The sequence below is a fragment of the Felis catus genome, chromosome A1 (genome assembly GCF_018350175.1).
Source record: "Felis catus isolate Fca126 chromosome A1, F.catus_Fca126_mat1.0, whole genome shotgun sequence".
NCBI lineage: Eukaryota > Metazoa > Chordata > Mammalia > Carnivora > Felidae > Felis > Felis catus.
Window position 1 is genome coordinate 181,647,414 of NC_058368.1, and position 14,110 is coordinate 181,661,523.

General features: G+C 36.7%; 1 protein-coding gene and 1 long non-coding RNA gene across 10 annotated transcripts in view; one reads left to right on the forward strand and one right to left on the reverse strand.

Moving 5' to 3' along the window:
- The window catches only part of TENM2 (teneurin transmembrane protein 2), a 2,391,334-nt gene that overhangs the window by 1,131,947 nt on the left and 1,245,277 nt on the right, over positions 1-14,110 (reverse strand). The gene's annotated exons all lie outside the window — the stretch shown is intronic.
- Positions 6,323-14,110, forward strand: part of LOC109503243 — a 94,404-nt gene continuing 86,616 nt past the window's right edge. For all 5 annotated transcript variants that reach the window (XR_006587148.1, XR_006587144.1, XR_006587147.1 and 2 more), the window contains exon 1: positions 6,323-6,423. This is a non-coding gene — a long non-coding RNA (uncharacterized LOC109503243). The remainder of the gene's footprint in view (positions 6,424-14,110) is intronic.

Genomic DNA, 14,110 nt, shown 5'->3' on the forward strand with positions numbered 1-14,110 from the left:
AATAAGATCACCACGGTGACAACTACTCCCTCTTTGGAGTGCATTCAAATTTATGTTGAGCTTTTCTTAAATGCTGTTGTGTCTTGTCTTTAAATTGTCTCCTGAAGTCACTCCAAGGTCAGGGAAATGTCTTCATCACTTAAGGTCTCCTTCAATAATACAAAAGAGCAATTGGGAGTTCATGATCTAGAATTGATAAATTTTATAATAAATAAATGTACCATATTTGAGTCAGGCAAATTATCTACTAGGGCCTTTATGTTAAAGAAGTTGTAGGTGATGTGTATGTATAAAATAAAATAAAATAAAATAAAAGTGTATGTGTAATACCTTTTTTCTTTATGTTAAAGAAGTTGTAGGTGATGTGTATGTATAAAATAAAATAAAATAAAATAAAAGTGTATGTGTAATACCTTTTTTCCTCTATAATGTCCTATCAAGACATTCATTGAGTATCACTTATTCAGAAAGTTGCCATACACAATATGGAATATAAGCCTGGGTTCTGATACTGACACAAATTTGGGTCTTTCTGTTTTATACTAAATATAACGCTACCATGAATTATAGTGTGAAATAAGTGCTATTTCAGGACTGGGTCCACTTTCATCAGGAGACGGAAACTGAGAAAAAATTTAGTTAAGTCTGATTGGTTAAGAAAAGTTTTAGGGAGTACAGAAGGTTTCAGTCTGGAATGTCCCATGCAGTGTTGTGTGAATCAAATGAGATATGTATATGTAATCCTTATCAGAGCTGGCCCATGACATTACGTGGTTGCCATATGTTAGCTATTATTAAGTTCCAGAATTTATTACTATTGTTGCTATTACTGAATTTTAACATCTGATTTACAATATATCTACATTTTGGGAACAGTCTCAATCTGTTTTGTATACATAAAGACCTAAAATGGCTCTCTGAAGCAATCCCACAACAGGAGAGCGTATGGGTAGATAGAGGCAAAATCCTGGATGTTACACAAATATACTTTCAAAATATTACTCAGTATAGGCAGAGGGATTCTGCTTGACCAAGTAGTCATGGCAGTTGAAACTTACCACTGTGCAAAGAATTTGGTTAAGTGTGATGTGGCATCTTTTATCACAAAGTATCTATAACCTTCCTCTCCCCCTACAAAAATTCACTACCATTTCTTATACCTGGATTAGGAAACACACCAAAAGCAGAATTACCCTACAAATGGCTAATTTCATATGTCCTTATCTAAATTGATGATCCTTAGTATGTGATTTATGTAAGAGGAAGCTCTAGAGGGATGGACTAGAGCACGGAGGTAGCTTTTCTGAAAGAATTTCCCTTGACAGCCTTGACTTGGAACACACATACACACAGTACAAAATTGTTTCGTGAATCATCCTGCTTTGAGTTTTGTTAAAGTAGCACTGTCACCATGTGGGAGCATCATCTTTTTTCTCTCCATTACCCTATTGACATGTTTTTCCACCCCAGTACTGTTAATCCATGAAAGTTCTTGATGATTAAAACTGATGTGGTCCTTTAAGGAAATTCAGTGGTCAGTAACATTTCCTCTCCCAAAGCCCCTTATATGTCATGCCAGGAGTGACAACTATGTGTGCTTTAGGCCTCTTGAATCGATTTAATATTTCAATTTGTGCTACTGATGTTTCATCTGACAGTGGCAGGTCTCCAAAACACTTCTACAGTGCCACTACTGACCTCATTGAAGGTCAAATAGCAATTAAATTTTGAAATAATTCACTTTTTCTCTCTACACCAATCCCAAAGTTCTTAGATATAGTCACACAAACAAGATGAACTTGGTAAAAGACCCTCAGTGGATAGAATTTACTCAATCACTCAGAAAATATTTCTTGGACACCTATAGCATCCCAAGTAGTTCTTTAGACACTGAGGATTTAAGTAAAAGGAATTCAGACACAGCTGCTGCCCTCCAGGAGATTAGATTCATAATGTGGAAAGCCTGAATAAAATTGGCTATTCCAAAAAGATGTCTTCAATATAAGTCACAAAGAGAAGTGGTCACTTAGAGCCTCACATGAATGCTGTGGTTTAGAAGAGAATCCCCCATGATAGCCTGCAGACCAGTGCTGCCTCATGGACAGCACTTCATAGTCAAATGTTTTTCACATAGTGAAATGAGAAAAATGAGAGCTTTACCAGCCTTCTGCCCCACTAATTCCCTATGTAAACCCTCCATTCTGATTACAGTGGTTCCTCCCTGGACTCTGCTCACTCCATTTGTTTGCCAGCTTCCTATAGAGTAGAATTTTCCACCCTATTTCCATCATTACCTTCCCAATGGCCACCATCTCATACCATTGTCATTATTTCTTAGTATTTTTATTTATCTTAGTGAATTTTAGTTTCCTACACACATTATCTTAAAAGTCAATTATAAAAACCTTAAATACAACAACAACCCACATATGATTTGCTATGATTAGAGCGTAGCTGTCAAATAAATTTAATTTTTCAAATGCTCCTAATTTCAAACTGGATACTATTAGCTAACGAAAGCTCTGAGTATGAGTCGCCATCTTTTTCCTAGAATAGGGAAATTAGCAAATGTAAGAGAGTGGTTAAGGCCAGAGTAGACATAAACTGAGATGCTCTCCTTGAAGTAATGGATATGTCAGATAAAGTTGACATGGGAGTAACTTCTCAGTTTTGTTTCACTAGTTATTGAAACGTCCTCCTGTACCACTGGTGCACTGGTGATACTCATTTTTGTTTTTTGCGGGGGGGGGGGGGGGTTGGTAATAAAGCTACAATAATAACATAAATAATGATGACACTGTTGCTGCTGTTAATAATAATCATCTAAAAAGTAGTCATCAAGTACTTACTGTATGCCTGGCCCTGTTTTAAGCACTTTTACACATAACAAGTAATTGAATCTTCCCAAGAGCCCATTAAGACAGCACTTTTGCACATGGGATCCCATAGCCCTAAAAGGTTTAGTAACATGCTCAAGCTCATAGAGCATGTTTAAGAGCAGTCACTGATCAAACCTCAGCTCTAAGCACCACCATTTACTTTGCAACCCTGGGAAAGCCACTTTAACACCATTTTTGCAGAAGAAACCAACACTTTGAGAGGTGGCCATGGAATAACATTCTATGCCTGTCACAAGGACTCAATGAGGAGAAGGAAGAGAAGGGAGGGTAGAGGGAGGAGGGGCAGGAAGTGAATGGTAATTGAATCCTTCCGCCATCATTCTTTAGCTATTTAACCTTAGAAAGGTTGTTTAGTATCTCTGAGTCTTACTTTCCTTCATCTGTAAAATGAGATGATATCAGCTCCTGGATAACACTGTGGTAAATGTTTTGAAGTGGCTACAGTGAAAGTCTAGCTCAGTAGTTGGTATGTAATAGGCCCTCAATAAGTAGTCTGTGTTATTATTCTGCAGTGAGCTTATCAAATCCCTAGCCATTATTCACGGCTCATTCTATGCCATCCATTCTCTGATGCTTTCCCTTATGCGCTCTGCCCACAATGATAACTACAATGATAAGTCTTTCCTCTGAATTTCATATCACTTCACTTTTTTTTTTTTAAAACCAGCTTGTTCTTCCAAAGTAATTGAGGCTTTTATAAAACAAGACTTACAAACTTCTTTTTAACACATACTATTTAATACATCATACTCCCCTAAAATGTAGACCAAAAAGATTTAGTAATTTTTAAAATTAATAATTATATGAAATGAGAAATGTTTCATCAACAGAATCTGTAAAGGTAATCTAAATAGTGGAAAAAAGTGTTTTTTGTTTCTCACGGTAGTTTTCCTCTTCATGTTGACTGTCCATAATTGATTTAAATAGCACCATCTTCCTCTGGAGGATATTAAATCCTCATAAACAATAAGATACTCACATTTTGGGGGGTGCCTGGGTGGCTCAGTTGGTTAAGCCTCTGACTCTTGATTTCAGCTCACATTATGATCTCATAGTTCATGGGTTCAAACCCTGCCTTACGCTCTGCACTGACATTGCTGAGCCTGCTTGCAATTCTCTGTCTCCCTAGCTCTCTGCCCCTCCCCCACTCATGCGTGCATGCACACACACACTCTCTCCCTCCCTCTCTCTCAAAATAAATAAATAAACTCAAAAAAAAGGTATTCACATTTTTGGTAAGAAAAAGATGGCTTAACATACAAGACAAGCATCTCAATCTGGCCAAAAAAGTATCACATTCTAATATCTGCTCAGTTGTTTTCTTCCTTATTTACTTTCTCATTGTAAAAGTAATATAAGAGGCACCTGCGTGGCTCAGTTGGTTAAGCACCCACATCGGCTCAGGTCATGATTCATGGTTCATGAGTTCAACTCCCGAGTAAGGCTCTGTGCTGACAGCTCAGAGCCTGAAGCCTGCTTCAGATTCTGTGTCTCCCTCTCTCTCTGCCCCTCCCCCACTCATGCTCTGTCTCTCTGTCTCAAAAATAAATAAATGTTAAAAAATTTTTTAAGTAATATAAAATTATAGTAGAAAGTTAGAAAACTATGGAAAAAAATAAGAAAATACAAATGTTTTGTTATCCGTTTCCCCAGAACTAGTCACTATTAACATATCCTTGTATGTCGCTCTCACCTTTTTCTTAATGTTCTATGGTACATTAAAAAAAAAAAAAATCGGAGCACCTGGGTGGCTCACTTGGTTAGGTATCAGACTCTTGGTCTTGGCTCAGGTTATCATATCCTTGTTCATGAGTTTGAGCCCTACACGGGCTCTGCACTGACAGCATGGAGCCCGCCTGAGATTCAGTCTCCTCCCCTCTCTGTCTCTCCCCCTGACTTGCTCTCTGTATCTTTGTCAAAATAAAATAAAATAAATAAGGCTACATGTACTTTTGAAAAATATTTCCATATTCTTATATGTTCTTTAAAAAGATACATTTTTTAGGGCTATATAATACTTCAACATTTTGATGTTATTAAACTCTTAAAGGTAAATGACTATTTTCAAATTGCCCTTATTTTAAACGAGTCCTTAGATAATATCCTTCGAAATATATCTGGCTGTCCAATGATAACTCTTAGCATAAAATGTTAAATGGGTAAGAAGAGGTTTCAAAGTTTTAAGTCTCTTCATTTCCTCAGCACTATGCATTCCCATAAGTCAGTGATTGGTGACCCCCTCCCCCACACCACACACTCACCAATACCAAGGAAATGAATTTTTTAAAACCTTTCATAATTTTCCTAGAAGACAAATGCTGGTATCATACACTTTATGGACTTTTAAAAATATCCTGCTTAATTCTGAACAGACAATACCAGTGCTCTAGACATTCTAGTTTCTGCTCAGCTTACAAAAATGACTTCCAAATCAAAAACACTGCACTTGTGGAATAAGGAGGTGCTAAATTCATTACATTAATTAAATAAGTGCTAAATTAATTAAAGAAGACATTTGACTGACATGGCCCTAATGCTATGGTGACTGACATAAGCAAACCAAAGTCAGCCTGTAAATAACTCAACACTACGAAATCAAAATGCTAAGGACAACCAATCACCAACAGCTGATTAGGCTTTCAGCTGTAGCCAATCAATCATTTCCTGACCTTGCTTTAGGCTTTTGACTGTGAAAGTCTCTCCCTGAACTCCAGCCTATAAAGTTCTCCTAACCACTTCCGCTTTGGCACTGCCGATTTAAGTTGATTTTTACTCAAACTCTTACGCCTCAGTTTATTTTTTTAAAGTTCTGATGTCAAAGACAGAATCGAAGGAGACCCCCAACAATCCCCAGGAGCAACAAGAAACGAGAGGTAAGCTACCTGTTCAGCCTCTTGAGTTTGCTGATTTCTCGCTGCTTCGGGCACCTACAGAGGTGATAAGAACATCCCTCTTAGATCCTCCATCTGCAGCTTCTATACTCGGAGCCTCAGGACTTCATCTGGGCATTTCTCCCCTACGGTGACCCATTGCACTACTTCTGGAAATCAGACCTAATAGACCAGCCCCAACTTAGAAACGCCCAGCAATCCCAGGTCTGACTGGGTCTGACTTAAAAACCGGATTGGATCCGGGGTTGGGCTGGGGGCGGAGCCAGTGGGAGGGCTCAGGTGAATAAAATTTTGTTTTAAAGCTGGACAAGTAGGTACCCTTACCAAAGATAATCTTCAATTACGGTGGCTTCAGTGGAGAATTTTTAACCACCTTAGATAGGATTATCCATTTACGAACTGCCCTAGAGAAAAGGTGGTCTCAGCCAAGCACTCAGTATAAAGAAGAGACAGAAAAAAAATTGTTTTTTCCTCCTCTGTACTTTCTGGGGACCAGGATGAGAACTCACTGGGGCACCCCACCTGGAACCTGCAGATGACGTTCTGGGAAAACCGTTAGTCTGCAAAGGATAAGAATAAATAACAAACTCAGCTCTCCCAGATTTCTACTTGTGGTACCCAGTAGAGAGAAGGTAAAATTTCATGTCTCTTCCTTTCCAAATTCAGATTGGCAGGAAAATATTGATTATTGAAAATTTCTTGCCCAGGAATAGCTACTGCCTCATTTGTCTAATTTTGTGTCCCAGGAGCTTGGCTTAACAACCAACCATGATGTTGGGGTGGGGGTCCCAAAAATACATCTAGATGGAGATGTGGGTTGCACTACATTTGTAGCTGGGGTCCTAACAAGTGTTGCCAGCTCTCAGGGGAATTGTCTAAGTATTTCTTTTGGTTATCTTTGGAAGTGGCTCTGCATCTTGGGAAGGTAGTACCTTCTGCACCTTCTCTGGGTCACCGTAGGGGTGACCTTTCTTAGGTCTTCATGGGCTTGTTCAGTACAACTACGAATATTTACTGTTGCTCCTGGCTGGCACCAAACAAGATATTTGAAAGGATTTTTTTTTCTTTTTTCTTTTTTTTTTTTTTTAAGTAGCTCTACAATCAGAAGTGGGCCAAATTGGAAGCTGATATTAAGATCCTGATAGGAACTATTTTTTAGGACTTTTCCTCAAAGCTAAAATGAAAGAATGTACCCAGTGGAAAAGAAAAACATTCTGAATTCATTGTAGAAGGATTTACCAGACCATTCTGAAGAAACACAGCTCTAAATGTAGAATATAGGGATCTTTTGATTTCAATCTTAGTTGAAGATCTTCTTGATATAAAGAAGTAAATTGAGGATAATGTAGCTTGATAGCTGGGCCAGCTTCTGGATATCATTCCGGTTGCAACCCAGTTCTTTGAGGACTTAAAAAATGTACTTGTCTTACAAATTGAGTCTTTTTAAGAACAGAAATGTGGCTCTAGAAACAATTCAAACACCACCTATCCCTTTTGCCAATCCCCAAACCTCCCCTATTCATCTCAAAAGGTTTGCACATATTGTGAAAGATCTGGATTTAAGAAACAAAAGCCTTTCTTGGAGAAATTTGCATACTTTCCCTGTGCCTTTGAGATAAAAGTATTCTACCTGGTGTTCTCTAGGAACCCAGAGCATTCTCTTGATATGAAACTTCAAGGAGACAATTCTTAGTGTGTGTGATGGGGGGGGGGGGGGAGGGGGAATAAAAAGAGAAAAAGAAAGGAAATAAAGCTATATGGAAATTAGGGGAATAAAAAATTTAAAAGCCTTTCCACAAACATTAGTAAAAGCTTAAGCCATCTGAGCAGGTAACTTTAACTCATCTATTCGCCAAAAACACAATTTGGATTCAACTCTCCTTTTATAAACTAGTGAGTTTTCCATTATCATACTTTTCTCATTGCTAGTACTTTATTTTTTTTTTTTTAATGTTTGTTTATTTTTGAGAGAGACAGAGAGGCAGAGCACGAGCAGGGGGAGGGGCAGAGAGAGAGGGAGAGACAGAATCCGAAGCAGGCTCCAGGCTCTGAGCTGTCTGCACAGAGCTGGACGTGGGGCTCAAACTCACAAACCCAAACCATGAGATCGTGACCTGAGCTGAAGTCAGATGCTTAACCTATTGAGCCATCCAGGTGCCTCTCTCATTGCTAGAATTTTAAAATGAAAGCTTTAAGATCTCTGCATGTGTCTATGTTACATGCATCTATGTATGTGTGTTATAGATTTGTGATATTTTTCTACCTCCAGATGGCATTGCCAAAATTGATTTGTAAAGACAAACAAGCATTTATATAAATCAAGTATACTCTCATAAATATAGAAACTAACCCAAATGATTTTCAAGTTCGTGTGATCTAGGATAACGTTTGGTAAATACACGCTGATTTAAGTTTGTTGGCTTAAGTAAAACAGGCATGTCTTTAGAGTTATCAGCATTGGATATAATAATACTCTTATTCTACCTAGATTTACTGAAAGTCAGTCTTATGCTGTCTCAGTTACAGAATTTGTCAACAAGAAAAATAACAGATAACAAGATGAAGGTTAGACATTCAATATCATAAAATTTTCATAAATAATCTAAACATAATTGTTAACAAGTAAGGTATGTAAGTAATGAAAAAGTTTATAAACCTACTTTTCAATAATATTTATGCTTATGGTATGTCTACTTAAAAGTAGTTTCCAAAATCTTTTTGGTAACTGAAAACTTTAAAAGTATACCGAGTTAGGTTAAATATTGGATATTCATTGAATATCTAGATTTCCAAATAATATAAAATACTGAAACATTAATTACTGAACATAGGTTTATCTACTTTTGGCTTCCTTTACTGGTGACTCCTGGTACTTTTACAGTCACACACAAAGCAGTGAAAATTCTGAGTTGCCCAGTACACATGTTCCGGGCTAAGATGTAACAAGGCAATGCCGTGCCTTCTTTTTTCAGTGCTCATATTATAAATAAGTCCTTTTCATGGTCTATTTGGTGCCACATTTTTTTACATTTTTGTGTTTTTTTCTTGCTGATTTTGCTGTTTTAAATGACCCCCCAAGCACATAGTTAAGTGCTACCTGGTAATCCCAAGTCTAAGAAGGCTATTATGTGTCTTATGGAGAGAATACATGTGCTAGGTAAGCTTTGGTCAGGCAGGAGTTACAGTGCTGTCGGCCATGAGTTCAAAGTTAATGAATCAACAACATATATTAAATAAGATGTCCTTAAACAGAAACACACATAAAACAAGGTTACATATTGATCTGTTGATTGGCTGATGAAAATGTTGGGACTTGAGGCTTGCACTTATCTAATCCTGTATTTCCCCTAGAGGCAATGGTTCTGTACTTGCTAATTCAGTGTTCCCAGCAACTTCACAGAACATGACTGCCACAAATAAGGAGAATCAACTGTTATATTTATTTATTTCCCCATGTTCTTGATATTTTATTCTTTGTATGATTATGGCCCTATATTCTTACATTCTTTATTAGGATGCCTACTTTTTTTTTTTTTTTTACGTTTTTTAAATCTTTATTTTTGAGAGACAGAGAGACAGAGTGCGAGCAGGGGAAGAACAGGGAGAGAGAGAGAGACACAGAATCCGAAGCAGGATCCAGGCTCTGAGCTGTCAGCACAGAGCCTGAAGCGGGGCTTGATACCACAAACCATGAGATCATGACCTGAACCAAAGTCAGACGCTTAAATGACTGAGCCATCCAAGTGCCCCTAGGATGCCTACATTTATAACCCATTTTCTATGGAGTTGAATATGGTATGTAGGTACACAACACAGACACACACACACACACACACACACACACACAAGCAACTATCCATTAAAATACCTCACCTATAATATTTTGACTTATTTATAATTTATATTATGTATGATGATATTTTATTTATATTAAATTGACCTTTTCACAATGTATTTTTAATCTGTTGGTTTTTCAGTCAAATGGGACCCATCATATTATTACTTCCCTTATACAGGGATACCTCATTTTATTGTGCTTCATTTTACTGCACTTCACAGACAATGCATTTTTACAAATTCAAGGTTCATGGCAACCCTGCATTTAGCAAGTGTACTGATGCCATTTTTTCCAATAGCATTTGTTCATTTCATGTCTCTGTCAAATTGTGGTAATTCTTGCAATATTTCAAACTTTTTCATTATTATTATATTTGAACTGTTTCAGTCTCATGATAAAACTTTAATGGATGACTAGTTGCTTCTTGTGGAGGAGCAAAGAGGCTGGTTTCTTGAGATGGAGTCTACTCCTTGTGAAAATGCTGTAAAGATTGTTGACATGACAAAAAAGCATTGAGATTATTGTATCATTAACTTAGTTGATAAAGTAGTGGTAGTGGTAAGGTTTGAGAGAATTGACTCCAAGTTTGAAAAAAGTTCTACTGGGGGTAAAATGCTGTCAGAGTCACAAGCCACAGAGAAATTGCTCAGGAAAGAAAGAGCACAGCAAACGGCATGGTCTTATTTTAAGAAATTGCCACAGCTACCCAACCTTCAGCAACCACCACCTTGATCAGTCAGCAGATATTAACATTGAGGCAAGACCTTCCACCAGCAAAAAGATTATGACCCACTGAAAGCTCAGATGATGGTTAGCATATATTTTTAGCAATAAAGTATTTTTAAATTAAGATACATCGTTTTTTTAGACATAAGGCTATTTTACCTTTAATAGACTACTGTATAGTGTAAACATAACATTTATACGTACTGAAGCCCAGTAAATTCATTTGACTTGCTTTCTTGTTGTATTTACTTTATTGGGGTGGTCTGGAACTAACCCTACAATATCTCCATATTTTCTTAACACCTTATTAAAGTGCTTGTTCTATTTGTTCAGCCTGGCTTACATAGTTCTAATGATACAAAACACCTCTGCAGACCACTTTTATTATTTTTTTGTAACTGTTTTGTAATAGTAAACTAAGCTATTCAAAGATATTCCCACTCAATTTGCCAAATGAGCACTCAAAAATTTAAATAGCATTTTATAATTACTTTCCTTATTCTATGTTACAAATATCTCATTGATTTATGTACTCCAGGACTCGAAAACCAAATCTACATCCAATGATAGTTGGCAAACATTGGTAAGCATGCTATTCACCCTTCAGTGTAAGTGACAACAGGATTTAACAAAAGTTTCATAATTTAAAATTGATGTAATTAATTTACTAGATCATAGCTTATCATATCATATTATTCATAATAAAACTTAGACTTTCTCTAGAATAATCCCATACTTTTACTTGTTCAAAATATTTCAATTAGTGGATCAGTATCTGGAATAACAGACTGGACTAAAAATTAAGGCTTTTCTCCTTTTTAGCTATGCAAAGATGAGCAACCTCTTGGGACCTCAGATTTCAGGATTAAGAGGACTTTAGTTTTATGTTAAATAAAATAATTTACATTGAGAAAAAATTTTAAATGTAGTACATGACATGTATTTAATAACTGTTCCTATCTACATTTTTAACCCTTCATAACTGTTTTATTAAAACACCACACACACATTATATATTTGTTCTGGTTACATAAGCTCTATTTTAGTCTTTAAATTTCCAAGGAAATATTTTGTGAAATATATAATGTTGCATGACTATATATTGGAGAATTTGGAATATTTAAAGAAAACCTGTGGTAAATCTCACGACGTTAACAGGCATTTCAGGTATATAGTGTCGAAAACAAATATCTCAAAATGCTCTCATCTTAAAGGTTAGATGTTAAGTATTAAAATCTGTTTCTATGCTGGCAAAAAAGGAAAAGGAAAAAAAAAGCTCTGTGTATTACTTTCATCATGGTGCTAATAGTTTCAGTGCTTACACAGAAGTGCATTTTAAACTAGAGGGGAAAAAAAGTTAATCTTATTTTTAAAGAGACTAGGTCACTTATATATTCAGTACATACTGATTATTACAAAACCTTTAAATGGGAAGCAAAGTGAAAAATGTCAACTTGTATTCCACTGATAGGGAATTAAATCCACACGTCACCCACTGCAGGATATGTTGCTGAAAACACAGCCTTCGTGTAGATCTGTTAATTATCCCAAAATTTCTACCTAAAGTAGGGTTTCAATTTATTACTATCAAAAACTGAATAACATTGGTTCTACCTAGCCCTTACCAATGGCATTCTTTCAAAAGATCAGGGTTTTTCTCATGATTTTTAAGTTCTTTTATCTTCATTTTGTAAATAGTGAAAAATAGTCAAAAACCCCATATTTTTAGTGATGACAGAATCACATCTTGTATCTCATCCTAGCCTGGTTGAAAGCATATATGAGTGTCTATGAGAACTATGAGAATCTACATTTAAATCTAATGTTTTCTATGAATTCAACAGGGGGTAAAACCATTTTATACACTAATTCCAGTTAAGCAAAAGAAGTTGCATAGAAATTTTTAAGGCACTGATCTACTAACTGAAATATTTTGAGCAAGCAAAAATATGGCATTATTCTTAAGAAAGCCTATGCTTTAGTATGAAGAATATGATCTCATAAGCTATGATCTAGTAGTTAATTACATTATAATAAATATATGAATTGCCTCTTATGAGGAAGGAGAGTAGTATTTAAAATTTCAGTAATAAGCCTGAGTGAAAAGAAAAAAAAAAATTAAAAAGCCAGAGAAAGTATGGATGGGAACTAAAAACTTGGACAAACACTGGTTTATGCTTACAAAGCCCATTGCCTAGTTAGGCTACTCTCATTTATTCTATTAGGGCTGGACATGACACTTTAAATTGAACAGCAGATGGCAGAAGTCTTATGAAGTTCTTTGCTAAGTAGGTAGGTATTTCTTGAAAACAGGTTCAATAGAATGTAAACTACAGTGCCAGACAGTTAGCATGAAGGACTTGAGAAAGTTGACAGCAGTTTTCTGCAAGCCAAGCCCTGTCTCATAGATTGGATTATTTAGCCAGAATTCAAAACATTTGTGGTTGCAAGAGTCAATTATCTTTTTTTTTTTTTTTTTTAGTTTTTATTAATGTTTTATTTATTTTTGAGAGAGAGAGAGAGAGAGAAACAGAGCGGGAGCGGGGAAGGGCAGAGAGAAAGAGGGCGACCCAGAATCTGAAGCAGGCTCCAGGCTCCGAGCTGACAGCACAGAGCCCAATGCGGGCCTCAAACTCACAAACTGTGAGATCATGACCTGAGCCGAAGTCGATGCTTAACCGACTGAACCACCCAGGCCCCCCAGCAAGAGTCAATTATCTTAACTAAATGATGGCCAGACCTAATGAGAGCACTGAGAAAACTCAATGAGTTTCCAGGCCAGCATGCTAGGCAAATCACTTATATCCTAAGATTTGCTTTTATTATCAACGTGGTTCCTAAAATCATGTAGCCTTTTCTCTCTTCCTACATTGATACAATAGTCCTCATTTTCCATTTCCCTGACAACCATGTCCCAAAGACCCATCATTTCCAGGAAACTGAGTCAGAGAATTATATTAGATGATAAGATTAGGAGGATGAGCAAGAAAGAGAAAAAGAGGGAATGATCATTGAATCTAACAAGGTCAAGAAAACCCTCTAGGAACCTGAAATATGGGCCTTACTCTTCATGGTAGGCTCTATTCCTCCAGGTCTGGCTCCATCTAACCTACCTGCAGTGTTCCAATCTATGACTTGCTCTGGAAGAGGATAAATGGGTTACATAGGATATATCAGAGTCTTAGGTCTGTTTCACCATACCCCTTCCCATTTCTGCCAAAATTGACAACTCAACATATAGAATGGATTTCCTAAGTACTCAGTGATGTCTCCTTAAGAACCAAAACAATGATGGACCCACGTTTCCAAGAAAAAAAGTGGTACTAGGGGATATTTCTAGAAATGGATAGCACCTAATCTATGTGCTAGGGTCCTTAAAGTCAGAGATGTACTCTAATAAATTCAAGCCTTCCTTACACAACCCAGTTTGGATCTGACCTCCAAGACACTAGGGACAATTATGCTTCAGAGATAGTTAAAGTGTGCTGAGCATTATACCACTGAGTGCCTTTCTTGCAATCTAAAAAATAGTGTAATCCAAAAAGAAGTCACCACTACCCTAATAGAAGATTCCCTCAGCTCAGACCACATAACCAAGAAAACATATGGGGACAGCAAGAAAAAAATGTGGAAAACTAGTCGTGGTAGAAAGGTAGGTTTCAGACAAATTGCTTGGACTTCAGTTTCTTTACCATCAAAATGGAGCCAAAACTGCAGATAACATTCATTTATCTCTGACTATGTGTCTAAGTACC